General features: G+C 31.9%; 1 protein-coding gene and 1 long non-coding RNA gene across 3 annotated transcripts in view; one reads left to right on the top strand and one right to left on the bottom strand.

Moving 5' to 3' along the window:
- LOC115885170 lies at positions 1-27910 on the top strand. Its single transcript, XR_004050695.1, has 3 exons — positions 1-141; positions 7363-7786; positions 27581-27910. It is a non-coding gene; the product is annotated as an uncharacterized LOC115885170 (long non-coding RNA).
- Positions 1-27964, bottom strand: part of LOC115885169 (serum response factor homolog) — a 136735-nt gene that overhangs the window by 47393 nt on the left and 61378 nt on the right. The window lies entirely within an intron of this gene.

Genomic DNA, 27964 nt, shown 5'->3' with positions numbered 1-27964 from the left:
GAAGGACGAAAAAGCGCGCGCAGCCGGCTCAGTTGTTGTTCGGTGCCCGTACCGATGGTGCCTCGCTGCTGTTGCTGCTGAGAGAGTACCAAAGGTCCTGCGGTGGTACCCGGGCCGAAAGGTGGTACTTCAAAGGGGTTGGTGAGTACTGACTTTTTTATATATATTTTGTAAAAAAAAAATAGAAAAATATTTGATAGTTTCAATATTTTTTTGTAGTCGTACATAAAATAAGGGTCGTATCTATAAATTTAGCATCTAAATTTAAGGAAAAAACGAACATGCCTGGTTATTTTTAATGTAATGCATCCAAATCCGTAAAAAAAGTTAGTTTTTTTCGGACTAAACAATATAAATTAAATAAAAGATGTAACAGGTGTGTCCGTTTTTTATATAAAAATTATAACTAATATTTTTTTATTTTTGCTATTATATTTGCGTAAAAAATGAGAAAAAATATTTGATTGTCGATTTTTTTTTCACAAATTCTACTTAAAATTAGAGTTAAATTTACAAAATTTTGAAACTACATTTAAGGAAAGAAAACGGACATGCCTGGTTATTTTCACTGTAATGCATGTAAATCCGTAAAAAGTTCGTTTTTTATTCGGACTAGATATTATAAATTAAATAAAAGTTGTTACAGGTGTGTCCGTTTTCTTTTACATAAATATTAACACTATACATTATATATACTATTTTTTACATTTGTTATATATTTGCGTAAAAAAAAGAAAAATATTTGACTCTCGAAATTTTTTTCTTCGTAATTTACTTAAAATAAGGACCATATTAAAATTTATGAAAAAAAACGGATATACCTGGTTATTTTCTGTGTAATTAATCAAAATCCATAAAAAAGTTCGTTTTTTAATTACCAAATATGTTAAATTTAATAAAAGTTGAAACAGGTGTGTCCGTTTTTAACAAAATTTAGTACATAATTTACTACATTATAAAATTAAATACATTTAACACAAAATACTACATTTAAAACAAAATTTACTACATAATTTTTTAATATTATATTACAATCGAAATACAAAATATTTTCAAAAATTTCTAAAAGTATAATTTTTTGCTAAACTTTTTTTTAATATTTTCTTAAAAATCTGCTTACAAAATCAATTGTCCGTGGTACTACAAAATAATAGATTTAAAAAAATACACATATCTAGTTACAGATAATATAGATATTATATCCTAGTTATTTTTACCATTACACATCTGAATCTGTCAAAAAAAGTTCCTTTTTTGTACCAAAAAATTTAATTTAGATGAAACTTGTAACAGATGTGTCCATCTTTTACATCAAATATTACTTAAAATACATTTTTTGTATTTGCTTATTTATACCATCATTTTTTTCAAAATTTATTACTTTCAAAAGTATTTGATCGTCGTAATACATTTTTTTCTGGACATGTGTTAAAAAGTAAAATGAAATATATTTTATAAGATTAAATACAGGCATAACTATTTATTTTTCACTGTAATGGATGAAATATGTAAAAAAAATGTTCGCACCAAAAACTTCAAAATTTATGAAATTTGCAACAGCTGCGTATTCAGGGTACACAATTTTGTAAAATTACATTATTTTGTGAAACTATTCAAAAATAGTATATTTTTAAAAGTCGATTAAAGATGCGATAATATTTATACAGGGCGAGTCTTAAATAAGTGCCAATACATTTTCAGAGTTGGTAGATCTCGATAAAAGAGACAAATTTTCTCTTTGTCGTCTCTCAAATAAGTCCAAAATAACCGAGATACTTCACTTTGAAGATTTAAAAAATAGATTTTTCGCTTAAATTTTGATAACCACTGGATATTTTCTGGATGTTCTTTCGTGTAAATTTAATCTACTATCTATGTTGCCATATTGTAAAGATTCCAAATTTTAATTTTTTTTTTGCGAAAAAAATCTCATCGACGTGTTTCTGGGGTCGAAATATACTATCCCTAAAAATATTTGCACTTATTTAAGACTCACCCTGTATACATCACTATATACAAACATTATTTTTCTGTACATAATTAAAATTACACAAAAAATATATTTGTATTACACAAAAACAACTTTAACAATTTTAGTTTTTAATCAGCCAAAAAAAATCAATTACAAATTCTTTAAATACATACTTATTAACTATTTTCCTCAATATCTTCTTAAAAAACGCTTACACAATTAGCAGTTAGCTGTAATACAAGTTTTTTTTTCAAAATGTATATTTGAAAATTAAACTATTTTATAACATAGACGCTAATTATAAAAAAAGAGACTCAGTTATGGACCAAAAAAAAAGATGTAACAGAAGGAATAAAAAAGAAATCGAATGCAAGTTTTGAACTTGTCCAGATATTGGCTCCCCTGTTAATTTTAGAGCGAAGTTGGAAATAGGTTTTTTAAAGGTCTGCGTATGCTGAATACACATGCCAAATTTGAACAATTTTGGACAAGCCGATTATGAGTAATTTAAGATAAACTGCATCTATTTTTAAATTAAAACTGAACAGGTAACATTGCAAAACCAAGCAAATGTCAACGTATCTTAAGTTGTCATCCTACAATTTTGTCAATGTCAAACTGTATTCTCTATAGACTTTTGTCTCATTCGAACCAGTTTTTAATTACAAAAATACATTTTAGAGACACTAAGCGTTGGTACTATAACGTAGTAGTGTATGGACAGTACAACAAATTACATTTGACAATGATGTTCAAATTTGACATGTGTTTTCAGCATAAGTAGAACTTTAAAAATCTTATTTATGACTTAGGGTGCGTTTATGTTGGAGCGACGATAAACGATAAGAGCAGCGATAGTTGCGAAGCAAAGAATATTATTATATTAATTTATATGTAGGTGTTTATATTGGAGCAACGAGTCGAGACACACTTTGCAATTAAGCAACGATAAGAGCAGCGCTAATTGTTTTGGCTATTTTCTTTGCTTTTATATCAAGGGTGATCGACATGGATACCGATAATTTAATAAGTGAAATATTTATTAGACCTGCCCCTTGTGGGACCAAACAAATAAAACCATCACAAAAGATTGAAATTGTAAAATTCTCCAAACAAACTCCTTACAAGGTATTTGTAAGGTGTGCACAGAATTTGCGTATTTTATCTGCAGTTTTAACAATATAATATTTAACAGCATTTGAAGCTAAAAATAATTCCTCTTCGGAATCACTCATTTTAAACAAATATATTTGCAATTGATTGATTTTGTCTCAACATCTACTTGCAAAGCAGAGATCGTCGTTACTATCACAGCTCCACTATGAACGGCACATTATAGAAGTGAATTTTGCACAGTTCTTGTCGTTGCTTTTATCACTGCTTTTATCGTTTATCGCAGCTCCAACATAAACGCACCCTTAGCTGTAAAATTAATTAAGAAGCCAAAATTTGGACAGTACAAAATTATTTTTTTTACGATGCACCACCCGGTATATGTACAATTTTTGACTACTATGAATGAAAATATAGTTATAACAAAAAATATAGCATGCTGACCAAAATATTACTAAAAATATTTTATCAAAAATCTTTACATGTTCTCATCTCTATTAAGTTTTATCAGGCTAATTTCAACTCAAGACACGTTAACGAAGAAAAAAATAATTTCAAACACTTGTTCTTTTCATCACGCGCGGTACCACCCTATTATTACACCGATAATGGTACTAAATCTGATAGGACTTAACCATCGAGATATAACATTATCTAATCGACGAGATCTTTAAAGTCTTTTTAGTGCCGCGCGTACTACCCAAACTGTATGTTATTAAAACCAGAAAACGGGTTTTTATTTTTTAAAGAATGACTTTTCGGATTTTTTTTTGCTCTGAAAATAATAAGACCGGCTTTATTATATCATGCACTCGTTAGAGGATGAAAAGGCTGTAATTGGCACGTGCTACGTTCAAATATTTTAATATTGGTATATCTGAGGGACCGTTAAAATTTTAGGAGTACTAAAATATTTAATTTACCAAAGTACTGATACTGATGGCAATTCTCAAGGCGGTTGTCTGTATATGTTAGTCTCGACGGTAAAACGGATTATAAACATAAACTAGCGAACACACTAGATATTTTGCCTGCGGTTTTATCAATTATTGCATTGGGTCTGGTGAAATTGAAAAGAAAATGGAAAAAAATGGAATTTTAGTAAAAAAATGATTTACGGCTTAAATTTCATTACAACAGCCAAAGTTAATTTTAAAAATAATATTACCAGTATACCGGGTGCATCTCAAAAGTGGCTCACCCTTACAACTTTTTTATTTCTTCAGATAAAAAAACGAGATTTCGTATGTTAGTATATGACATAAATTAGGACTGATTGACATATTCAACTTTTGATTTTTAAATGGCACTCTCGGTATTTTTTACTATATTCGATAGAAAATAACACTCTAAACAGAATGACATATCACATGTCAACTTTTGACATTTTCACATATGGTTTATTTGAAATTGTAACATGCGGTTCATAACGACAATTTGACTCGAAATACCAAGTGTGTGGTACCAAATTATTCGTAAAAAAATTCTTTTTCCAAATATGCTAATGAGCCACCCTTGTTCCATATGAAAAAAATGAGATATTAGTAAAAATACGATTTGGGCCATCTTTTAACCGGCCATGACAGAAAACATTAGATGATGAAATCTAATTTCCCAAGGCTCCTTGATTAAAAATTAGTGTTTTTAACACAGCCATATGGCACTCTAGATTGAAATTTAAAATACGATTTTTTGTAAACAAAAATGTGAAAAGTTGACATATGACATATCATTCTATTCAGAGTGTTATTTTCTAATAAGGTAAAAAATATACCGAGGGTGCTATTTAAAAATAAAAAGTTGTAGTCATTTCCGGTGAAACAGGAAGTGATCCAAAACAGCTGAATACGTCAATCAATCCTAATTTATGTCTTATCTAAATCTAAACTAATAATATAATTTTATCTGAAAAAATAAAAAAGTTATAGGGGTGAACCATTTTTGAGAAGCACCCAGTATAGTAATAATAGTCATTAAATATCTCTAAACAATTTTGTAAAATTTTGTGAAGCTATATGAAAAAGTATTAGATTTTTGAAAGCCAAGCCGGTTATTAAAGATGCTATAATATTTATACAGGGCGAGTCTTAAATAAGCGCAAATATTTTCAGGGCTGGTAGATCTCGATAAAAGAAACATATTTTTTCTTTGCCGTTTTCCAAATATTTCCAAAATAACCGAGTTATTTTACTTTGAAAATTTAAAAAAATATGATTTTTTGCTTCAATTTTGAGAACCAATGATCTTTTCTGGATTTTCTTTCTTGTAAATTTAATCTACTACCTATATTGCCATATTATCAAGAAATTATAATTTTTAACTAAAAAATAAAAAAAAATTGAAATTTGTTTTTCAAAAAATTCCAAATTTTCAATTTTTTTTTGGTCACAGACGTGTTTTTCGGATCGAAATATACTACCCCTAAAAATATTGGCCTTTATTAAGACACCCTGTATATGTTTTTTGTTGCAAAACTGAATGATCACGTATCAGTTCTCTATAGTGATTTAATTCAGTTCAAGCAAAACGGTCCATTGTTTCGTATACATGCAATGTTTTACTTTAAACGTTTTGACTGACAGGTAAAGCGCTATGTGCAGACCGGGCTTAAGTAAAATATTTAAAATTAAGTTCTCCTTTTTGCTGTCAGGACTAATCTGGTCTGAGTCTACTTCGTTTATCTAACTCCGAACCGCGTACCTCAGTCATATAAGTAATGGCCAACCGAATTATACTACGATAATGTATGGGATGATTCCTAATTTGTTTCTAATAGATATTTCCAATTTTTCAAATTATCACGCCGTGTAGCGCCAATTTTATTATTAACATTTTGAAAAAAATGCAGTCTTTATAAAAAATTTTACTTGCTCTGATATGGTTAAGCAAAGGTTAAGCCCGTTTACACTTACTACACAAAAAAGTTACACAAATTTCCATACCGCTTTAGAGAAAAATAAAAAAAAATATGAAAATATACAGGGTGGGTCTTTCAAATAAGTGCAAATATTTTTAGGGCCGGTATATCGTGATAGAAGAAACATATTTTCTCTTTACCGTTTTTACTTTGACAATTAAAAAAAAATGACTTTTTCCTTAAATTTTGACACGCACTAGATATCTGTATCCACGTATCTGTAAACTTCGACTATAGTGTGTAACAAATCGAGAAAGATTTCGACAGACGACATCCAGAAAATGACAGAAAATACAATATGCCTCAACAGTCACTGTCACGCATCCTCCCGTTGTACATATCAATTTAAAATAATATGGAAGTGAATATCGTTGTGACTGAAGTATTTGAAATAAATATAAACTCAAATAAGGCTTATAATATACAAAACTAATTTTCTACGTCTGGACATGTAAAAAATGTAGAAAATTAGTTGGTGTAGAAAATACGGTAGAAAATATAAAATTTTCTACCTACCCAACCCTGAATAGTGACTTGTTTTTGGAAATGTATGAACTAGTTTAACCATTTTAGAATAAGAATTTTTTTTTATAAAGAAAACATTCTCCTCAAAATGTTAATAATAAAAAGTATTTCCTCTTGTAAGGACTATCCGGGGCATACTGTACAGGGTGGCTCGAATTCGACGCTCATCATTGGGATTTCGGAAACCGTAAGAGATACAGGATCGGTTAAATGGAAGCAAAGTTGCGCAATTTGCTGCTCAATAAAATGCCGTATTGCATTTTTATTTATTTTTTTTTGCATATAATATTCTGGTGATGGAAATTTCTGTACGAAACGTCGGCAAATATCAAAGTGACTATATATAGTGTTTTAAGAGTGATGAAAGGATTTAATTAAATTGAAAAAAAATTAGGTCCGTATTTAAAAAAAAATAAGTTGATGATGGTCGCCAGAAGCCGAAACGTCAGATTCAATATTTAATCACACAGAGTTATAGAGCAGAAAAAGTGGCCATGAAAATGTGTTTTTCATTTTAAGTTATCTTAACAAATAAAGCCAGGAAACAATAGAAAACAAAATTGAAAATTCCGTTATTTTTTCGAATATATTCGGAAGTATTCGCAATTTTTCAAAATGCAATACGGCATTTTATTGAGCATCAAATTGCGCAACTTTGCCTCCATTTAACCGACCCTGTATCTCGTACGGTTTCCGAAATCCCAATGATGAGCGTCGAATTCGAGCCACCCGGTATATCATAACTTTCTGCCCTTTATTCCCTAATTAACAAAAATCACCTCGATTACGCCACACACCTACAAACACTCTCCAATAATCCGACCGTATGTTTCAGACTTGTTACGGTACGACCAGCCAGCGTCGCCAGCCGGCCTCAACAACAACAACGCAAACGGCGGCAATTGACCCATGTGCACGCGCCCATCTGGCCGCAGAATCCCCTTATTCCCGGCCCCGGTACCACCCCAACGACCCCGAGGTACCACCCATGGTACTACACCCCCGGAACTACCCCGGTACCACCTGGAATCAACCCTTAGTAGGCTGGGATGGTCTAGGGAGGCGATGGAAGTGAACAGGTGCGATCGTGGGGGGTTCCCCTGTCCCCGCGAACCGCCGCGTCGCTCAAGAGAGAAGAGAGAAGTCGGTCACAGCAGAAGACGCGGCGTTGGTACTACCGGCGAGGCGGTCGGCGGTGCTGCAAAGTGACGGCGGCGCCGAAGAGGTCAGCCGAGAGGTCGAAGCGGTACCGCGGACAGGTAGGTGAAAAGGGCGGCTACGGAGGGCGACGGGCTTTACAGTATTATTAACATCGGGCGAGGTTTATAAGTTTATAACGCAGAGTACTACCAAACTGATAAAACTATTTTCTTAAGTTCAGAGTATATTTTTGTCGCAAGACTGATTCAAAGTCATGTCGGGTTTCCAAATTTCGGGATCGGGATCCCGTTTTGAAAACCCGGGATAAGAACCTATAATCCCGGGATGTCGAAATTGACTATCAGAATGAGAAATTTAGTATAAAAATATACCTACGTAATAAAAATGCAGCTACATACAGGATGTTCCTTAATGATATGCTAATATTTAAGGAGGTGATTCTTGGACCTATTCTAAGAAAAAAACTTCATCTGAATATAAAATATGTCCATCTGAATATAAAATATGTCCAAAAACATCTTAACTTTTCAGATACAGGGTGGTAAAATTTTCTAATTTTTTCTATACTAGTTCAAAAAAAATGTTTTATTTCTTAGTTTCCTTCCAGCCGATGCAGAAATGATTTCCAAACAGCAGTCATCAGATCATATTTCAGCGATTTGACCGTGAAATAAATTGACTTTAATTTTTTTAAGCAAAAACTATGCGTCGAACAAAAAAAATCAAAAAATAAAAAATGTTAGAAATTAATGAAGATTTGGAAAATAATTTTTATTTTAAGACAAGTCAGTGATGTAACACTTTTTTTCTCCAAAAATATTCAATGTAAAACCGGTATGGCCGGCACTGTTTGAAATAAATTATATACTTTTTCAAAAAGTTTCAAAAGATAAGATAAAGATATCTGTAATAAAATCAGAGTTATTATGAAAAAGGTTTTTTTAGAAAAATTTACCACCCTGTATCTCAGAAATTAAAATGTTTTTTTTTTCTCTTAGAATAGTCCAAGAATCACGCCCTTAAATATTAGCATGTCATTAAGGAACACCCTGTATATCAAAAAGAAAAGTGAGAAAAGAGCTTTATTAAAATAGCCAAAACAAAGTAACATTCATATTTAGTAAGTAAAAAAATTCTAATTCTTGTTGCAAAACAGAACCAAAAAAAAACATAAGTTAAACCAATTGTTACAAACACGGAAATATAACTTTCAAATATTACCGTTCTGCTTAGTATAAATAAAATATTATGATCTTTGGAAGACTAAAGTGTATAAAGTCGAATCATTGTAGATTGGGCTTTTAAATTTTTCGAGATTTTCGGGATCCCGGGATTTAATATCAGGATTTGGGGGATAAACAATAAACATACACCAGGATCTCGAGATCTCGGTTTTGGAAACCCTAATTATACGTCTTTGGCGGTGATGGCGAACCTACGACACGCTGATGAGCTCATTTTTGGTGACACGCATCAAAGATGAAATATTTCATAATTCAAATAATACTACCAATACCGGGTGCATCTCAACAGTGGCTCACCCCTATAACTTTTTTTTATTTTTTCACATAAAAAAACGAGATTTGGTATATTAGTATATGACATCAATTAGGATTGATTGACGTATTCAACTGAAGGGATGGCTGCAATAACCAGGCAGCTCCAGTTTTTTCGAAAATGAGATTTTTAGTGAATTACCCTTTAAAAAAATTGGCCGATCGTTTCCTGCAACAATCAGTTCTCTCAATATAACAGTACAGAAATAGCGACGTTAGTTGGAGCTGCCTTGCTCTGGGTTTGCGGCAAGAACCGAGCAACTCTTTTTCGATTTCCCACAAATTTATTAAAATGGAGCTGTCTGGTTATTGCAGCCACCCCTTTAATTGTCTTTGATCACTTCCTGTTTCACCGGATATGACTACAACTTTTGATTTTTAAATGGCACCCTCGGTATTTTCTTACTTTATGCAGATTGAATTACTGAATAACAGATTGATTTGACTCGTAATGTTCGTAAATGATGATTTTTTCAAATATGTTAATGAGCCACCCTCGTTTCATTTGAAAATATGAGATATGGTTAAAAATACGATTTGGGCAACTTTTAACCGGCCAGGAAAAGACACGAAAAACATTAGACGATCAAATCAAACCAAACCAAATATATTTTTCCAAGGCTTCTTAATTAAAAATTGCTGTTTTTAACACAGCTATGGCACTCTAGATTGTAATTTAAAATAGTTTTTTTTAAAGTGTCATTTTCTATCGAATATAGCGAAAAAATACCGAGGGTGTCATTAAAAATCAAAAGTTATACAGGGTCGTTCACCACATACGACACAGAGTATTTATTGTAGCTAAACGATTAGATTTTTACAAATTGTAAATTTTGGGTTCGTTGAAGGACTATTAGAGCTACAATTTAAAAATATTTTTACAAGATACGGAGTGTTCCAAATAAGTAAAGTATATTATAGTTGTATTTTTTTAAATGGAACACCCTGTATATTATTCTATTTTTAGATTCTACGATTAAAATAAAGGTAAATTTGATTAAGGTTTATCACACTTAAACCAAACCGTTTTTGAAATATTTTCAATTTTATGAAATTGTAGTAAACATTTTAAGGCTACATTTCTCCCAAGGGTATCAAAGTTTTTAATACTAAATATTTACTGAAGATTATTTATTGATCAGATATTATGTAGTAAATAATAAAATTTTTACTAGCTTATACAGAGTGTCCAAAAATGTATATTAAATAATTACTAGCTTTAAACGGCAATAACTTGTTTAATTTAAATAGAACACCCTGTATATTTTATGTGAATCATATGCACAATTTAATTGTCTATCAAATTGTATTATGCGATTTTTTACTCATCTCTTCAAATTTTCGTAGAAAATGCATTTTCTTATAATTTAGACCTCATTAATCACTATACCCATGGAATATTGACATTTTATATTATTTTTAAAGATGTAACAAATTTTCAAAGAATATACAGACACTAATATTGTCGATATAGTTCGCTTATTTCATTAAAAAATAAAATAAAAAACTGTTTAAATATTTTTTGCTAACGAGGACCAATTAATATGATCCCAGTATTCAAACTATATTAATTGACTGTTTACGTTGATTAATAATAATTGCTCCAAAACTAAAAAACTGAATTTTGTGTGTATATTAGACACTGTCGTAAAAAGTAACACTATAAATTTTATTTCATTTTTTGACGAATGCTAATTTATAAAAACAGAGACGATCATTTTTAAAACTTATTATTATATTGATTTCTGAGCCAAATCCACATTTATTTAGAATACTTTATTAATTAAAAGAATTTAAAAGTATGTAATTAACTAATTTTTGGTGGGAAATAATGGTGGTATATTTAATTGGTATACTCTTTTACAAAGATTTAAATAGTCTTTTTGTATACCAATAAGCTTGCAATATTTACCACCTGTATATTTTGTACATATATGTTGCTTTAAAAAAATCTGAAATGTCAATATTCCATGGGTATAGTGATAAATGAGGTCTAAATTATAAGAAGATGCATTTTCTATGAAAACTTGAAGAAATGGGTAAAAAATGGTATAATATAATTTGATAGACAATTAAATTGTACATCTAATTCTCCTAAAATATATAGGATGTTTCATTTAAATTAAACAAGTTATTGTCGTTTAAAACTAGTAATTATTTAATATAAATTTTTGGACACTCTGTATAAGCTAGTAAAAATGTTATTATTGCTACATAATATCTAATCAATAAATAATCTTCAGTAAATATTTAGTATTAAAAACTATGATACCCTTGGAGAAATGAAGCCTCAAAATTTTGTCTGCAATTTAATAAAATTGAAAATATTTCAAAAACGGTAAGGTTTAAGTGTGATAAACCTTAATCAAATTTACCTTTATTTGAATCGTAGAATCCAAAAATAGAATAATATACAGGGTGTTCCATTTAAAAAATACAACTATAATATTTTTTACTTATTTGGGACACTCTGTATCTTGTAAAAATATTTTTAAATTGTAGCTCTAATAGTCCTTCAACGAACCCAAAACTTACAATTTGTAAAAATCTAATCGTTTTGTTACAATACTCCGTGTCGTATGTGGTGAACAACCCTGTATAGTCATTTCCGGTGAAACAAGAAGTGACCAATAACAACTGAATACGTCAACCAATTCTAATTTATGTCATATACTAACATATCAAATCTCGTTTTTTTTTCTGGAAAAATAAAGAAGTTATAGAGGCGAGGAGGGACTTTTGAGACGCACCCGGTATACAATCTTTTGTTTATACGGTGGTACTGCTTTCGTTTCATAAAGCAACATTCAAAAAATATTAAAGCACGCCGCATCACCAAACGACCGTAAAGGTATCATCCTTTCAACGACTGTCGTTTTCAACTTCGCGAAGTAGTACCTCGTCCAATAAAATCGCAAACGATCCGAGATCGATTTACATCGAGGCGCCGTTTTCCATTTTTATCGCTCCAATTAAGTCTTCTGATATCGCGTTACGTTTAACCGAATGGTTTTATTAGAATTGTATGGGGCACTAAGTCTGGCGGATCGGACGGACGTACCACGACAATGTCCAATTGAAAATCGTTTACTTTTAAACGGTTTCATATCGCTGCGCTCTACAACTCGGCAGCTCCATGAATATGAATACGATCTTTTTCATTTATCATGACTTAATTTATAGTTTCTTGTTTCTTTCGTAGGCTTGCCTCTGTGTTTTTTACATTGTTTTAATTGTTACTTTTGTAATGCTATTTTTATCATATTTAGATCTTTTTCTTTCCCGTTTTTAGTGAATTTGTTTTGTGTTTTTCGTTATGAGTGTTTCTTATTTTTTAAGATTTTATTTTTATCGTTAACAGCGTTTTACTCAGACGAATAATATACAAGGTGTTTCAAAAACATGTCCCATATTTCGTGGGGAGCTTCCTCAGGTAAAAATAAGATTTATTTTTTACGAGTATATCTACAGAGGTCCGATTCTGCTTTTTTGTAGCTACAGGGGGTTAAAGTCTTCATTTTTTCGAGTTATTGTATTTTTTTTCCAAGTATTTTTAATGATTAGAATTAATTGAATTTATTTATAATTATCAATTAATAAAAAGAAAAAAAATTAAGGTTAAAAGTTACTATAAGTGCGTCATATTCTAATGCTAAAAAAGTCGACAGATTCACGATGTATCTTGATATTTTGTCGATTTCGATCTCTTTAATGAGATAAACGGAAATTGATTTTATCTTCACAATTAATAAAACTATAGCAAAGTTTACTATAGTTTATTATTGTAATATATTTATTTCCATATTTTTGTAGGTACATAGAATTTAAAGAATGTTGTTTTTATTGTAGTTCTGCGATATATAAAATATTATTTAGATAGTAAGACGCAGTTTCTTTGTAGAGTTTATACCAGCTACTTTAAACATTATTAAAATATAGTTATTAGTAAAATATACATAAAGTTTGATTTCCACTCAACCACCGAATATTCCACAAATATTAAATTTTATATGACTGATTTTTAATGCTACCTATAGCAAGTTCCAAAAAATGGTATTTAAGATAAGAAGACCTATTTTTTAGAGGTTTTGACATCCTGTAACTTTAAAACTAAGCATTTCTAATGCAACACTCATGTTTATAGGGACTTTTTCATATTTTTTAATGAGTACTTATTTAACACTCTAGCCAGTTAATGACATTAAAAAATGCAAAGGTTGGTATTAGACTTGGATTAAGGCAAATTAATAAAATTGTGTTTATCTCATCAAGGGGACATAAAACGACAAACCACCAAGAGACAACTTTTAATCGGCATTAAACGGCCTATACAATTTTACTAATAAGAGAAAAAAAAGTCAGTGGTATACCTGTTTTTTGTTAATTATTCCAGTGATGGTCCATATGCACGTTCCTGGTGAAGCTATCGACACTTTTTTAGCATTAAATTATGTCGGACCTATAGTAACTTTTACCTTCAAAATTTCATTCAAATCGCTAAAAGCACTTGGAAGAAAATTATAGTAAATCGAAGAAAAATAACTTTAACCTCCTGTAGCTACGACACGGACCTAGTATACAGGGTGTTTCAAAAACAGGTGCCATCACTCGTGGGGAGATATCACGTTAAAATAAAATTTATTTTTCATATCAACATAGGTCCGATTCTGCTTTGTTTTATAGCTACAGGGTGTTAAAATCTTAATATGTTTTCGATTTATTATAATTTTCTTCCAAGTACTTTTAGCGTTTCGAATAAAATTTTGAGGGTAAAAGTTACTATATATGCGACATATTTTAAGGCTGAAAAAGTGTCGACATATTTATCAGGGTCGCGCATATGGGTTATCACTGGAATATTTTTCTAACAAAAGCATGTACGCCACTGACTTTTTTCTCTTGTTACCAAGATATTCTAAGCAGTGTTATACCGATTAAAAGTTGTCTCTTGATATTTTTTCGATTTCGGGTTCCTTGATGAGATACACGCAATTTTATTAATTTGCAGTTTTGCAGTTTTTTTTTAAATAGAAACGCCATCAAATTTTAAAACCGTCCGGTAGACATATTCTAGCTAATTTCAAAAATATATAGTTTAGTATACTTTGCACTTACCGTTTTCGATATACAGTGGATTTAAAAATGAATTGTTCCAGAATCATTTTAAGTGTCTCACCCAATTTAAAATTTTCCTCTTTTCTATTTTAAGATAGTAAAAAGATATTTTGATGTAATTTTTCGCGAGGATGCCGATTTTCTACATTAAAATTTTTTAATACGTCAATTTTGACAGACACGACGCTAAGTCTAATAGCAACCTTTAAAAAAATTTAATATTATTAACTTGCAAAAGTTTTAAATTAGTACTCGTTGATTCTTCATCAAAAAATATGAAAAAAAGTTCCTATAAACATGGATATGGAAATGCATAGTTTTAGAGTTACAGGATGTTAAAACTTTTTAAAATTATGTTTCTTGTAATTATCTTAAATACCATTATATTTTTTTTATTTCATTTTGTGTAGGTTGGACTAATAGTAATAATAACTAATAGTAATAATATTTAATAATAAATTAGGTAAAATATCTGATTTATTAATTTTATTTTTATCTTAATTTTATTAAAAGTGATTAATAAAATTGCGTTTAATTCATCAAGGAGGCCGAATTCGTCAAAATAACAGGAGATAACTTTTTAATTGGCATTAAACGGCCTACACAATTTTGATATCAAAAGAAAAAAAGTATTTTTGAAAAATATTTACCGACACTTTTTTAGTATTAAAATATGTAGTACTTATAGTAACTGTTAGCCTCAAAATTTCATTCGAACCCCTAAAAGTACTTGAAAGAAAATTATAATAAATCGAAAGGTTATTAAGACTTTAACACCCTGTAGCTACGAAACAAAGCAGAATCGGACCTATATTGATTTAAAAAAACTAACCTAACACCCTGTATATGTATGAAAAATGAATTTAATTTTTACGTGAGGAATCTCCCCACGAGAGATGACACATATACTTAGGAACACCCTGTATATCGCGTTTTTAGCTAATCAGTCGCATCGTACAAACGGAAAAAAATCACGAACCGCATATACAGACGCCATTATCAAGATCACAGAAAGATGATTCACCGCGAAAAACGACCCGCGACTAACCTGAGGAACCCACGTATCACGTGAATCAAAACAAAAAACACAACACGCTCAAATTAAAAACGTATTTGCAAGATAGAAAAATTCGCGGTTGCCTTTTATGGCAATTCCCGCGCATTTTCTTACTTTATTTAGCGACAATTCGATTCTTAATTCTTATTCGGTTTCTGCCTACGTAAAAAACGATAGAAGAGGAAAAAAATAAGCCGTCGGCCATTTGCATTTCGGCGTGGGCGTTATAGAATCAATTAGCAAAACCGCAAAAAAACGAGCTGTTATAAACAAATAATTTATTTATCGATTAAAGGAAAAAATATATTAAACTCGGACAAAAAATAATAAATGGACAAACTTTAAAGGCGGAGATTGACTTTAGCCGAGCGCTGTTATCGTAGTAATAGAGATGAGCAACAAATCGCAACCAGCGATTCGATCGCAGCGATTTTAAAATCGCAATCGCAACCTGCGATTGGCTCTCATAGGAGACTGCGACTGCGATTTTTTCTATTCGCGAGTTTCAGGGAACCAATATTACAGTACGTCTGTCCGTTCTGTAGCTCCGGGGTATCCGTGAGAGGGGAAACGATATTTTCTCGATGTTTTTCGTAAAAAATTAAACGACGCGTCCCATCAATAAAAATTCGACAAATTTGCAAGTAGCCAATAAAGTGAGTGGGCGGAGCGATTTGCGGTGACGCACTCGTCAAATCGACGTATAAAATATATTGCTGTTTATTTAAATGTTTTTTGCCCGCATTCCTTTCATAGACACAGATCCAGCAGATGTACTGTACTATAGTTGCGATTTTGCTGCGATTTGCAATTTCTTCTATTCGCTAGTTTCAATTTAGGCAACCAATATTACTATAGTTGCGATTTGCGATTTGGTTGTAAACTGCGATTGAATTTTTTCTCGATTTTATTTATTTATAGAGAAGGTATTATTTTCTAGGGCCAAGATGAATAATATACCGGGTGTTTCACAAGACTGGTTCGCCTCTATAACTTTTTTATTTTTTTCTGACAAAAAAACGAGATTTGGTATGTTGCGCCGGGTCTCCATCAAAGCAACATATTGTCGACGACATTGTTATCAACTTTTGTTACTATTTTCATAAATACTGTCGAGAAATGTAGATCGTACCTACCAAAGAAATATTGTTGCTCGACTTCATTTTTCGACTGTAGCAGTTTTCTGCGAAACTTGCGCTACAATTACAGCGATTGCACTTGTTGCGAACGCTTATAAAATAGGGTGGATTCAGTTTGAAATGAAATAAACATTTACGGGTTAAATACTAAACACTAATATTTAATTAAAATAAGTAGTAAAAATGGACAAGGTTTCTCTGCAGCAAATGCGAAGAACACTATAAGTCTTATACACAAGAAGTTTATAGTCTTAGTTTTCAAGGCAATTATATAGTCTATGAAGCCTTTACTGCCAAGTCAAAATAATCAAAGTCAATAATTGTTTGTTACCAGTTCCTATTGTTTTTCTGGCACTTTTCACAACACATCACTCACAATACTGAAGAACACTCAGAAGACTTACTAACTAAACTTAGACGAGTTACTAACTACACTTAGAAGAGTTACTAACTAAACAAGAAGGTACTTATTGTTGTTAACTAAATAAATAAGGGAGAAAGCAAATATTTCTCTGTTTAACAACTAGAAAGAAAAACTATGCGGAGACAATGCGATAGAGTGAAAGAGAAGAGAGAGAGAGAGAGAGAGAGAGAGAGAGAGAGAGAGAGAGAGAGAGAGAGAGAGAGAGAGAGAGAGAGAGAGAGAGACTAGAGAGAAAGAGAGAGAGATGAGAGAGAGAGAGAGAGAGAGAGAGAGAGAGAGAGAGAGAGAGAGCCGCGTCTTTAGCGCTAACTTAATTATCTAAAAATTATTGCGTGGCAGCTTAGGCCGATGTTCAGAGAGGACTGTGTCTTTGTCGCCCTCAAACCCAAAAAGGGCATTTTTTACGACTCGACAATTTTTGTAGTTCTGTGAAACAGATGGCCCCAAATAGACAGTACTAAAACATTTGCTGTTCAAATCGATTTTGAACATACTCCCCCCCCTTTGAAGTCTTTGACTTTAAAACAAAAAAAAACTAAACGTACGCTTAAACTAGTAAGTACTTACAGACACTATTTTTTTGAAATGTTTTCGCTTTGAACTTGTGACACTTGTATGACAACTAATAGAAATTTTCTTAATTTCCTTAAGACCATTTAGCGGCCAATATCTAAGTCGAATTCTTGACAATACAGTTTGCGGTCCTGCATGTCCTAATAAAATGTGTTCTCTTTTAAAGAGAAGTCTAACCACATGGTTATTTGACGATAATGACAAAGGAAATTTTTGGTCGTACGGTATCAGTGCTTGAGATAATCTGCCTCCAACCCTAATAAGATTATCATTGTCAATGAATGGAGTTAATTTCAAAATTTGTTTGTTAGAGATCTGTTTTTCCGATTTGAGTTGAAGATACACTTTAGAGAAGTTTTCTATTTGTAATTGTTTAATTATAAACTGATTAGCAATTTTTAACTCTTCAATTGAAAGCGGACCAGTGGAATTTTCGGACTGAGGCTTACAGTTCTTTACAAATCGAAGTACAAAAGCAATTGTTCTTTGTAATCGCGAATAACTTGAGAATTTAGTGAAGATTACTTTCCAAATATTGTTAGTATCAGTGAGTAGTACCGTTTTTTGTTTTCTCTCTTCCACATTGGTAGTTAGAATATTTCTGTCATATGCGTGTAAATCCATGTCAAAATTTTGGAAAAACTTGGGCCGTTCCACCAAAGGGTTGCGTTTTCTAATCGAGCAGGAGATATTCCTCTAGAGAGTAAATCGGCTGGATTTTCCTTTGATGACACATAACGCCACTTAAAATCTTGAGTGAGAGTTTGGATTTGTGATATACGATTTGATACAAATACTTGGAATCTGGAAGGGTACGAGTGTAACCAGGCAAGTACTATCTCCGAATCTGTCCAAAGATTTACACTATCAAAATATAATCTTTCAATGAGTACTGAGCGAACTTTCGTTATTAAAGTGGAGAGGAGGTGTGCACCACAAAGTTCTAAGCGGGGAATAGTTATTTCTCTTATAGGTGCAACTCTGCTTTTAGAAGTATTAAGGAAGCATGACACTTTCTCGTTAGGATATAAAGCTCGTATATATACACAGGCACCATATGCCTTTTGACTAGCATCCGAAAATCCATGTAGTTCTAGTGATATTGGCTTATCAGCTAATAGAATAAAACGAGGAATTTTTAGAGATTTTAATAGCGCCATATCATGAATATAAGATTTCCAATTTATAAGAATATCTTCTCCTAAAAAATCATCCCAATCAATTTTAGATTTCCAGATTTCTTGCATCATTAGTTTTCCTATAACAATAACTGGACCAATTAAACCTAATGGGTCAAACATTTGAGCTATTTTTGAGAGAACTTCGCGTTTAGTAACTTGTTTTTCTTCCGAAGGTATCGGTAAAGATATAGAGAATACATCCAAATTGGGGTTCCAAAATATTCCTAGAACTTTGTTTGAAATTCCATCTACTTTAATATCGTAATTTTCTTGAGAAATATCAGATTTGTGAGAGTGATTAATATTGTTGAGAAGTGAATTTGAGTTTGAACACCATTTGTGTAAGTGAAAATTTCCTAATTTACATAATTGCATCAGTTGACGGTGTAATTCGACAAGATTTTCATATGAATCTTGGCCACAGAGAATGTCATCTACGTAACATTGGGAGAGAAGAGCATTTGAAGCAAGTGGAAATGTTTTTTGATTAATAACAGCAAGTTCTTTCAGTACTCGGGTAGCTAAATAAGGGGCACAGTTAGTGCCATATGTAACAGTTGATAATTCTATACACTGGAGCTTTTCACACGGTTTTTCCCGCCATAGGATGTTATGCAGATATGTATGCTTCGGATTGATTCTTACTTGCCGGTACATTTTCTCGATATCAGAAGTAATTACATATTTAAAGGTTCTAAAGCGCAGCAGAATATCGTACAGGTCAGGCTGTACTGTGTACCCTTTATACATTATGTCATTAAGAGAGAGACCAGATGAAGTTTTCAGCGAACCATCAAACACAACTCGAAGTTTACTGCTTTTACTGTCATTTCGTATAACACAGTGATGAGGAAAGAAATACTTATTTTCGTTCTGATCACTCTTCATAGAGAGGGGTACAATACGAGCGTGATTTAGGGAAATATATTCATCGATGAATTTCTTATACTGAAGAAAGAGATCTGGGTTTTTCTCAAATCGTTTCTCTAATTGATAAAATCTTTTTCGTGCGAAATCAAATGACTCTCCTAATGTCCCGTTCGCATTAGGACCTTTCAGTGGTAAATCCACCTGAAAATGACCACTATCCAATAAAACTGTAGTTTTACAGAAATTTTCTTCCACTAACATATCTTCGGGAGCTAAATATTGATTTTTTAAGGACTTGACTTCTTCTATTGACCAAAATCTTTCCAACAGAAGATCTAGAGGGGTCTCTGCATTTGATTGCAGGAATAAACATTTTTTGGGGTTTAAGGAGTGATTAAAATTCGTGCTAACAATATGAGAGGGGATCAGACCCGAGAGGACGTAACCAAAGTGAGTATCCACTAGTGAGAGACAATCATCATTTATTTTTATTATGTTTCCTAAGAGAATCTTGTAATACACATCAGCTCCGAATAAAATATCTATTTTAGAGGGTTTACTAAAACTAGGGTCAGCGAGAGGGATTCGATCAGGAATTGCCAACTTTCTTTCATCAATTCTAAACTGAGGACAATTTTCAGTGATTTTTTCTAAGATGCTGAAGTTTACCAAGAGAGAAAAATTCCGTTCTATTGTAGATTTTACGTTTAAACGCACGGCATTATGAGCATTTCTGACGTTGCCACCAACGCCTACAATTTCAACATGCTGTCTCTCAGGAATGTGTTTTAACCTTTTAACAAGAGATTCGGTGATTATTGAAATAGTGCTACCAGGGTCTAATATCGCCTTTGCAGTAATTAAATTGCCGTCACAATCTGGGATATTAACAAGAGTTGTGCCTAACAAAACTTCACTGTCATTGGAGGAAAATACTGATAGTGTTCTATGACTAGTAGCAATAGGTTCACTGACCTGAGTGTGGCTGGGAGTGCTTTTAACTAAAAACTCATTGTTTGAAGCTGCTTCGTTACGCGGAGGGCTACTTTCACGTGTATTATTATCCCTTGAGCGTCCATCAGATGGCGCGAAATTTGACCTGTATGAGTAATTTCTATCACTATTGTGATATTGAGATCTTTGAGATTGATCATTATTTCGCCAATTTGGAGTTCTTGTTTGAGGAGAATACCTTGACTCTGAAGGACTTGATGAATGTAAAAGTGAGTGATGTTTCTTGTTACATATGGAGCACAATTGAGACGTACAATCCTGTACTTGATGTTTTGAACCTAAACAGTTAAAACAAAGACTGTTCTGCCTAACAAAATCCATTTTTTGATTCAAAGGCAAATGTTTAAATTTTAAACAAGTATACAATCTATGATCGGGGAGTTTACAGTATATACATTTCTTAATATTTAACGAAGAGCGAGGAGAATTAGAATAATGCGGTGTATTTTCATTATAGGAGCGAGAAAATTCCCTTTGCTGATTTCCATGTGCATAGTGGGAACATTTTTGAAACTTATTACTAGAACCACTTATGGTTCCTTTAACTACTGGAGGAGATATTTTCGACGGAGTTTCCGAGAGATCTTCCAAAACCGTACAGCGCTTTTCTAAAAAGTTTAGAAAATCTTCTAACTTTGGCAAAATAGGTGGAGAAGCCGAAAACATTTGAGAGCCTCTTTCAGAGATATATGCCTTTCGAGTGCCAAAGTCTAAACGTTGAGAGAAGATGTATATTAAAATTAAATCCCATTGTTGTACAGGGATGCTTTGATGTTTCAAAGAATCTACATTCTGTCTAATACGCACAATAAATTCTCGAAGAGTATGAGCGGTGACCTTTGTTAAAGTGGGGATCTCAACTAAATTTTTAATATGGGCAAATATTATAGAGAGTTGATTATCATATCTTTGTCTAAGTGTGGCAATAGCAACTACCAAATTATCGCTTGTCAACTGCAGTGTTTCTACTAATTGTAGAGGCTCACCCTTAAGATACGTTCTCAAATAAATTAATCTCTGAACATCAGTTAAAGTTTCATTGTCTAGTATAAGAGTTTTAAACAATTCGTAAAAAGCATTCCATTTAGTTATGTCCCCGTTAAATTCTGGAATATTTAATTGGGGTAAATTCACGTTTGGATTTCTAGGATGTATCATAAGAGAAGTTGGTTGGCTATGTTGGCCTTGACTTTTCGGAGAAAGTTCTAAAATTTTTCGTTTTAACTTAGCTAAACATGAGAAATATTTGTCTTCCATGAGATCTGCATCTTTTTTGGATGGATCTATTTCCTCTATATCTAACTCGATCATTTCATATGATTCAAAAGCTTGGATTAAACTGTTTTCCCTCACTTGAAATTCCAAATAATCTAATTCAATCTCAACATTTCTAGCATACCAATTAATGATTCTAGAAATTCTACCCTTGTGAGTGGCTCGTTGTTTAATCAAAACTTCGAGGTTAGCCATTTTATGATTAACAATTTGACAAAGTGATTTAATTGGGATTAAAACAAAGTACTTCGAAAGAGAAAAAACTAGTCAGAAATATAACAATTCAGAGAGACAATTCAATTCACAAAAATTATAAACCTATTCAAAGAAATAACATTCAATGATTATGTGTTATCTGTGATTTAATTAATAAATCACAAGCGAAGCGAAATTCTATTTTTTCGTTGAAAAATAGTTATTGTCTTACAAATTAGAATTCAGAGATATTAAATTCATAGAGTTTTAAATCTATTAAAAAATCTATTAAAAAAAATAACATTCAATTAATAAATCACAAGCGAAGCGAAATTCTATTTTTTCGTGAAAAATAGTTATTGACTTACAAATTGTTTACAAACACCACAATATGTCGTTATTCAATTAACAAAGTGAGAAGTTACACCAATAACACCAACATCTAATTATGTCAATAGTAATTAGTACATTAATCTAAACAAGGAGAAATGTATAAATAAAAGAGAAATACCTAAATTTTCTTTCAATCTGAATGACCATATACAATTAAAATTTCTTATCCTAAATAAAACGGCGGTGTCAAAAGCGACTGTTGACAAACATAAAACACACAAAGGACAAATTCCTTTTTTGTATCGATTTATCTCTAGTTTAGGGTATAGTAATAAAACCAAAAATTCTATTCACTATAGGAGAAACCTTTTGACGGAGAAACCTATCCTCGGAGAAACCTATCCTTTTGACGTGGTTCGGAATCTTGGAAATAGAGAGTTTTTGCAGTACCAATAAGTGTCTAACCGCTGCGGCGGTCTAACTTTATCCGAAATCACTCGCGTAAATTTTTCAGTTTTTTCGAAATTTGTGAAAAGAGAAACTTGTCCACTGGAGAAATGTTCACTTATAATTTTTGTAAATGTTATTTCTGAATCCGGCTCGAAGGACCATTAAATGTAGCAGTTTTCTGCGAAACTTGCGCTACAATTACAGCGATTGCACTTGTTGCGAACGCTTATAAAATAGGGTGGATTCAGTTTGAAATGAAATAAACATTTACGGGTTAAATACTAAACACTAATATTTAATTAAAATAAGTAGTAAAAATGGACAAGGTTTCTCTGCAGCAAATGCGAAGAACACTATAAGTCTTATACACAAGAAGTTTATAGTCTTAGTTTTCAAGGCAATTATATAGTCTATGAAGCCTTTACTGCCAAGTCAAAATAATCAAAGTCAATAATTGTTTGTTACCAGTTCCTAGTTGCTATTGTTTTTCTGGCACCTTTCACAACACGTCACTCACAATACTGAAGAACACTCAGAAGACTTACTAACTAAACTTAGCAGAGTTACTAACTAAACTTAGAAGAGTTACTAACTAAACAAGAAGGTACTTATTGTTGTTAACTAAATAAGGGAGAGAGCAAATATTTCTCTGTTTAACTACTAGAGAGAAAAACTATGCGGAGACAATGCGATAGAGCGAAAGAGAAGAGAGAGAGAGAGAGAGCCGCGTCTTTAGCGCTAACTTAATTATCTAAAAATTATTGCGTGGCAGCTTAGGCCGATGTTCAGAGAGGACTGTGTCTTTGTCGCCCTCAAACCCAAAAAGGGCATTTTTTACGACTCGACAATTTTTGTAGTTCTGTGAAACAGATGGCCCCAAATAGACAGTACTAAAACATTTGCTGTTCAAATCGATTTTGAACATCGACTAAAGAGCCAAAGTTTATTTAGTGTTTACTTTATTTTTTCTCTCAACTTCCACCCTCTCCACTTCTAAACTACTTGCAATATCATTTCAGACATCATACTTTCTATTTCTGTTCTTATACCAAGTATGCTTAGTGTCCCAAAGTTCGGGATGGGCTTGATATTTTTCAATCAGATTTTTTGTTTTATCATTGCTCCACTCCATATCAAATTTATTTTTAGCAACAGAATTAAGCGAAATATGAAACAAAGTCGGCGACTTAAATCTGCGACATAAAATGTCGACGACTTTACTGAATTTTCAGCAACATTGTCGACACCATTATATTGCTTCGGCGGAGACCCGGCTTAAGCATATGACAAATTAGGATTGATTGACGTATTAAATTCGTTTCGATCACTTCCTGTTTCACCGGAAATGACTACAACTTTTTTAAATGGCACCCTCGGTATTTGTTTACTTTATTTGATAGAAAATGACACTCTGAATAGAATGCCTGGTACGATATTTAAATATTAAAATCGCAATCGCAGGTTACAGTCGCAGCGATTTAAAAATCGCAATCGCAGTTTCAATTGCGATTGGAGAATCGCAGTTTTGCTCATCTCTATGTAGTAATACTCCAGGAGACAGTGATTGTTTAGTCTTATTTTCCCAGTGACATTAAAAGATAATTTTTGAGTCTGGATAAAATTTTCTCGTGGGTTGCCTAGATAAAAAATCCACTATTTTCGCAGTCATAAATATTTGACATTGATTAAAAGTAAATCATTTTAGTAATGGAAATAATGCAAAATCTTCATTCATTTCTAAACAATGTTGTGTAAACAAGTTTTTGCTTAAAAAAAATAAAATCGTTTTTCTTCAGCGTCAAATTGCTAAAAATGTGATGCGGTTACTGTTTTGTGGAAATCGTTTCTGCATCGGCTGGTTATAAATTAAGAGTTACAACATAATTTTTTTTGTACACCAAAAAATAATTTTTAAGCATAGAAGACATGTATGAAATTTCATAAAAATATCAATAACATCAGAGTTATTATGAAAAAAAACCTTTTTTTTCAGAAAATTTTTCCACCCTGTATCTAAAAAGTTAATTTGTTTAGGGCATAAATTCATATGAAGATATTTTCTTAAAATAAGTCCAAAAATCACCCCCTTAAATTTACCCCTTAAATATTAGCATGGCATTAAGGAACACCCTGTATATGAAATTTGCTTAGAATAACATACTAAAATAATTTTATCGGTGTATACTGACTTGTTATGTAACAATCAAAGAGATTCGCTGAAAAACCTACAGTCGAGTGGAGCATCGTTGTTGTTCCGAGCCGATGGGTTCGCCGATTATTCCCCGGCATTGACTAGCGAATGCTCGTGTTATAAAGCGTTACATTACAACGCTCGACTCAAACCAATCTCTGTCTTAAGGCGCATATTCATGATTCAAGTGAACTGATCAAGTCACAAGAATTTAACTGACTTTACACATTTCATATAAAAAAAACTTCTGGTAGTTGATTTAAAATAGTGACAGTGCGTAAGGCTTCTTTCGAAGTGGATGCGGAAAACGCGCAGAACCGTCCGAATTTATAAGCTACTGTGACACCGCATTAACGGATGAAATCGGATATTTCATATAAAAATTATTTAGGGCATTCCCTAAGTCGGTAAGCCATTATATATCTGAGGACCGCGGTTCGGATTCCGCGTAAACAAAGTAGGTCTTCTGACGATTTAAAGGAGACAATACCTTAAAATATTTAACAATTAGTATTTAGCAAAATATATTCAAAACCTTAAAAAACAATATATTAAAAACAAATATTTTATTATGGATTAAATAAAAAATAAAATATAGAAACAGAAACAATAGAATAAGTGAAAATCAGTCGATTAATGTGTAAGAAAGAACTTGTTGGTAGCCAATCAAATTTGAAACCTTAAAACAATTATTTACATATCAAAATACAGTAAACATAAATCTCTTAAAGTAACTGAAAAATCTCAAATTATTATATTTTATATCAAAAACTAAATGCCTCTTAAAATATTCTGTCCCACATGACGGAAGATTTCGACAGACGACACCCAAAAAATGACAGAATATTCAATTTACCTGTCAAGTAAAATGACAGATACAAGTGTCACCGTCAAGTGTCCCTTCGTCGGACAGACTATAAATGTTTTAAACATTTATTTCTTTATTAATCATAGAAACAGCCCTTACGTCCATTGCACATCCTTATTTAAATTTTAACCGTAAAAACCATAAACCATAAACATTTTTAATACCCTTATTTTTATCATTGTACCTTATCTTCGGTAGCGCCGGCTATCTGGAGATAAGGTACATAGAAACTTAAGGAAGCTTTCACACGTACCGACGCCAGATTCTATGTAATTCATCACCGGATAGCCGGCGTCGGCTAACCGGTTCCGGCAAGTGTGCAACGGCTCTTACGGGTTTTCCGGTTAGTCTAAAATAGCTGAGTTATTTTGGTTAAATTTCAGAACAACTGGAACCACATGTTTAGGCTCATTTAATCAGTCAGGCTGATTCTCATAAAAACAATACCAATTTTAACCAATATTTTATTCGATTTAATTGAAAATATCTTTAAATTTAAATTAACTAACTAAAATTTATTATAGATATTATTTTATTATTGAGAATTCAAAAGTTTCAATTTGCGATAATAATAAATAATCAAATTTGATTGGCCACTTACAAGTTAAAGACTGAAATTCCTCTAAAATTGTTTATAGAATTCACATTTTTACATATTTTACATAAATAATATAACGCATAATAAACAAAATCAAACATAAAACATAAACTTTGTGAAAGGTAAACAAGTATTTCACATGGGAGTATGTTCAATAAAATACTTTTAAAATTATACACGCTTTGTTTTTCGATTCTTGGCTGTTACGTCACAGATTGTCACTCTCTCGCTCTCTCTCACATTTTTCGTCGTAAACGTAAGTGCATTTTATTTCTTAGACCGTACGAAAATATCGTGCTTCCTTGTCTAATTCTAATATGCAAGAATAGACTTATCAAACATAGTTTTAGAATTAACACTTGAAAACCACTATGGCGTTGAAAATGATGACGTAAGTGCCAAGGATGGAAAAACAAACCATAGTTCTGATTTTAAAAACCAACAAGTATTTTAAATTTATAAAAATGATGACAACAATTTTAAAAACATTTTCAAGTACAATTTATTTTATTTTTATGTACATTTTACTGTAAAGTCTGTCCAACAAGTAAAGAATATTACAGCAAATGAAATACCCCAAAGAATGACAGAAAATACAATTCCCCGCCAAATTAAAATGACAGACACAACTGCTAAATTCATAAAATCTTTCGTTGGACAGACTCTAACAGTATTTCTATATGTTAGATATGTTTTATTGTGACATAACCAAAACGTAATACACTGGATAAAAAATATAACCTGTAAAGATCATAGTTTTTAAAAAATTTCTCTTAAAACTTTATTTTTTGCAACTTCATCTAGTTTAATCAATTAAGAAAAAAAATCAATTTCTCCACCTCTTTAAATTAAAAAAAAACAGAACAAAGATGTCCGTCATATCTGCGAGTGTGGTCCCCACTTTAGGCCTGGTAAACGATCAAAATTTCTCTAATTAAATTAAGATAGCGCAGTGGGCGTGTCCCGGTCCACGGTAAAATTCAATTAAAATTTTACCGGGCCGGAAAAAATTGTTAAAATCTTGATTTAAGATTTTTTTCTTGTTTGTTTTAGAGGATGACCGATGGCTAGCTGTAGTAGGATGTACGTCAGTCAGCAGGTGGATTTTTGGGTCGTGTGGGTTCAGGATAGAAGAAAAATTAGTTTTAGTTAATGATCTAGAATCTAGATGTAACTATAAGTTATTAAGTAAATATTTAGTTCATAATATTTTTGTGCCATTTTATTTGATAAGGTTGAGACTGAACTGACTGTATTTTATATTATTTTTAAGGCCTTGGCTGAAAAAAAAGCTTTAATTCTATTCTTAATGACACTTTTTTATATTTTTTTAGGTTAAATAAATTTGTTGATTGCACTATTGGTGCATGAATGCAACACTTATACATTTTTTTCTTTATTTCCCATCCCTTTTGTTACTAAAAGAAAAAAATCTCA

This window comes from Sitophilus oryzae, unplaced genomic scaffold, assembly GCF_002938485.1.
Source record: "Sitophilus oryzae breed Bouriz unplaced genomic scaffold, Soryzae_2.0 scaffold_376_pilon_pilon, whole genome shotgun sequence".
In the NCBI taxonomy this organism is placed as follows: Eukaryota; Metazoa; Arthropoda; class Insecta; order Coleoptera; family Curculionidae; genus Sitophilus; species Sitophilus oryzae.
Note: the sequence above shows the minus strand (reverse complement) of the source record. Positions and strands in the feature narration are given on the sequence as shown.